At 39.8% G+C, this 3,489-nt stretch overlaps 1 pseudogene; it reads right to left on the reverse strand.

Moving 5' to 3' along the window:
- Positions 1–253: 253 nt before the first annotated feature.
- Positions 254–2,100, reverse strand: LOC113879787 (annotated as a pseudogene).
- Positions 2,101–3,489: the final 1,389 nt, after the last annotated feature.

Raw genomic sequence — 3,489 nt, forward strand, 5'->3', positions numbered from 1 at the left:
TTCTCAGGAGGATATAGTTACAGTTGAATGTATCTGATGATGCTCAAGAGTACACCAAGAGTAAGAAAAATCCTTGCATGTCATGTGGTTCTCATTGCAGTCATCTGTGTTCATCTCTCAGAAGGAAAAATAATCCATTTTATATTTCAATAAATATCAAAGTAATCATTAGCAAAAAAATAGCTTCCATGGAGCAGAGATTCAAGAAAGAGCAGTTCTGATGAATGATTTGTAGAATCGAGTGAGTCCTTCTTTAGTCCAGTGAGATGATCTTAGGAATGTTACTTCCACTGTTGGTTATGACCCCGTCTCACTTCTGCTGCTGGATGAACTCACACAAGTACTACTTTCCATAGGGGCTGGTGGTGGTGACGGACATACTGCTTGCTGTTAAGGGTGAGGTGAGACTGGGGATCAACTGGAATAAGGGAAAGGAAATCCAAACCTGGCAGATCTGAGGACATGCTTGAGATGGGCATGTGGTGGAATGGTAACGAGTAGTCTGTTAATGAAGGCAGAATAGCAGCAGGATCAATGGAAGTCACGCTGGGCACACTTACAGAAGACGGCTGATACATGAGAACCCCTCTGGTGGGGCTGCTTTGTGTTTCTGACATAAAGATGCATTTCCTTTTGGCATGAGGGTCTTCCTTTTCATCAGAAAAGCTTTCTACTGTTAGGTAAATGATATCCACTTTCTACTTGCTTGTCTCATCGGCTAGGCTACAGTCACTGAACAAGTCTTACTGAGGACACTTGAAGTTTCTATTTTTGTACATGGCTGGCTGGGTATTTTCATAGCTTCTTTCTTCAGTCTCATTGGACACCAAGAACCATCTTCTTGGAATTTTATTTCATCCACATCAGAACAGTCATTGAGAATTTCCATAAAAATCCCATCTAAAATTAGACTTTCATAGGCAGCTTTTTTGTCACACACAGGACAAATCCAGGTGGGTTTCTTCTCATTCATTTTCAGATAAAGAGCAGCATCAAAACACTGTAGGTGTGCACAAGTCACCACAGAGCATGGGATCATCAGCCTCATTTTCCCTAAAGGGCACATCAAGGACACCTGAAGGCTAGTGGTAGCAATTTCACTGTCAGGATCCTTAGTAAATTTTTCTTTAATTAGTGCTCTGGAATGATCAGGGTTTCTAATACCTTTCATTTTTATTCTCTGTAATAACATGGCTGATGTGAGTTTTTGTACAACATATACAGCAATGAAGTAATTTTTTCCAATTTCTGATGCTCAAGAAATGGAAATCAGGTTTGGCACAGCTGAAGATAACCTAGCTAAAGATATGATATTCAAAGGCTGTCCAGGGCGCTTCTGTTCAATCCCATTTTAACTTGGTGGTGCATAGCCAAGCAAAGGAAACAACTTCCCATTTACTTTCATACAGAGACTATTGGGATAGTTATCTTCTTTGGGGCAACTTGTCTCTGCCAGATAAAGTCTCAGCTGAACTTGTACTGTATAATCTCTCCTACCACCTGGCAAAAAATCCCTGGATATGCATCTGTCTCTAACTTGTTGAGGTGTCAGAGTAAAAATAAAAATTTCTCTTGGAACTGCTGTACACTGCTTTGAACTAAACTCGTGGGCTTGATGAGAACATCAGGGGCCTCATAAAATGGTATTTTTTTGTTTTATTTTTCCCCACACATCATGCTGGACATGAAGGATTGGGGGAGACGGCTGCCAGCATCTCAAGCGTGGGATTAGTATCTTGAAGCAGCACAGAACCAGCAGGAGAGAACGGCGAGTGAGGTATAACTGAAGTGGAAGGCCACGAGTGGGTTCCAGCTGCAGCCAAGTCAGGTTCTACAGGTGAGCTCCCATCCAAACTGAAAACCAGTGATTTGATTGTGGATAAATCAGAGGCCTTCAAGTGTCCACGGGAATCTGCGTCTATACAATTCTCGGATTTTAATCTGAACCACAGGGCTGCAGCCACTCTTCGATAACTGCAACGCCCTCATCAGGAGGTTATGCTTACGACCATTTTTATTCCGTCCGGCAAAGCCTAGTAACATTTGTAGTTCAGAAACCCTAAAACTGGAAACCATATTCAACTCCTCGAAATCTGCCATTTTATACCACCTGCGAGCGCCGCCACCACTGCGGCCACAGCGCCCCCTCCCCGTGCCGCCAACAACACGGCCAACCACCACTGCAGCCGGTGCCACCTTCTGCATCACCCTGCCCTGGGGGCCCCTGAAGAAGCCACGGCCGCTGGGCCCGTCCCTTTGTCCACTTTTAAATGGACATTTTAAATGTTGTTTGTTATTTGTTACTGAGAGTTGTGTTACTCATATACTCTGAATTCATATTAACTTCCAAACATACATTGATTTGCAAATATTGTCTCCCATTTCATAGACTGCCTTACTCTATAGATTGGCCAACCATCTTAAAAATTAAAATCACTTAAAAATGCTAACAGTTGCCCTGTAAATTTGTTTTAAATTTTAGCAATGCGTTGTGTCATATAACAGGAGTGCTGTTTTTCACGTTCAAAATGTTACATATTTTCTCTTGAGTTTATGCCTAATTTTGTTACCTACATCTTCTGAATAATGATAGAAGTGATATTAATAGTAGGAAATATTTTGTTACTGACTGTAAAGGTTTCAAATATTCCTACTTAGAATAATACTAATTATAATTTTAAGTATATATGTTTTAGAATAGCTTTAGATTTACAGAAGGATTGCAAATTTAGTACATATATCCTGCATCCACTTTCCATTACTAATAACATTTTACATTACTAATGAACCAATGTTAATATGGTTTTATTACCTAAGGAAAGAAAAGTGACCCCATGGATAATGTCCATATTTTATCCAGATTTCCTTCATTTTTCGTTCTTACCCTCTTTTTCTGCTTAAGAGACCCTATTCAGGATACCACATTGCATTTAGTTGCAATATCTCTTTGGGCTTCTCTCATCTGTGCCAGTTTCTTAGACTGTCCTTGTTTCTAAAGAATGTTTTGAGACATGCTGGTAAATTGTGTTAACATATAAACTGTGGCATAGTAAAACGTTTAAGAGTTTATTTGAGCAAAAATGCAGTAGAATTGGCAGTGCCAAGCTCAAAGTGATTAGGAGTGCTCTGCTGAGGAAAGCTAGGGGAAAGACTTAGGTAGACAAGTTACAGAAGCAAAGAAAGAAAATTATTTGATTGATTTACTGTAAAGCCTAGTTGACTATTTGTGATGTGTTGTAGCTAGGTTTTGATTTTCTTAATCTTGAGGCATTTACAGGCTTAGATTTTGCTTTGCTTACATTGGCTACCAAAACATTAGCATCACTTCAGCCTAATAGACTCCTTGTTTAATTAACATAACAGATGTTTTGTAGCATGCCCCTCTATTGGGATTTGTTTGATGTTTTTTTCTCGTAATTAGACTGGAATTATTGTTTTTTGAGAGCAAGGCCACATACGCAAGGTGTCATTTTTATGACATCATATGAA

This window comes from Bos indicus x Bos taurus, chromosome 21 (genome assembly GCF_003369695.1).
Source record: "Bos indicus x Bos taurus breed Angus x Brahman F1 hybrid chromosome 21, Bos_hybrid_MaternalHap_v2.0, whole genome shotgun sequence".
Taxonomy (NCBI): Eukaryota; Metazoa; Chordata; class Mammalia; order Artiodactyla; family Bovidae; genus Bos; species Bos indicus x Bos taurus.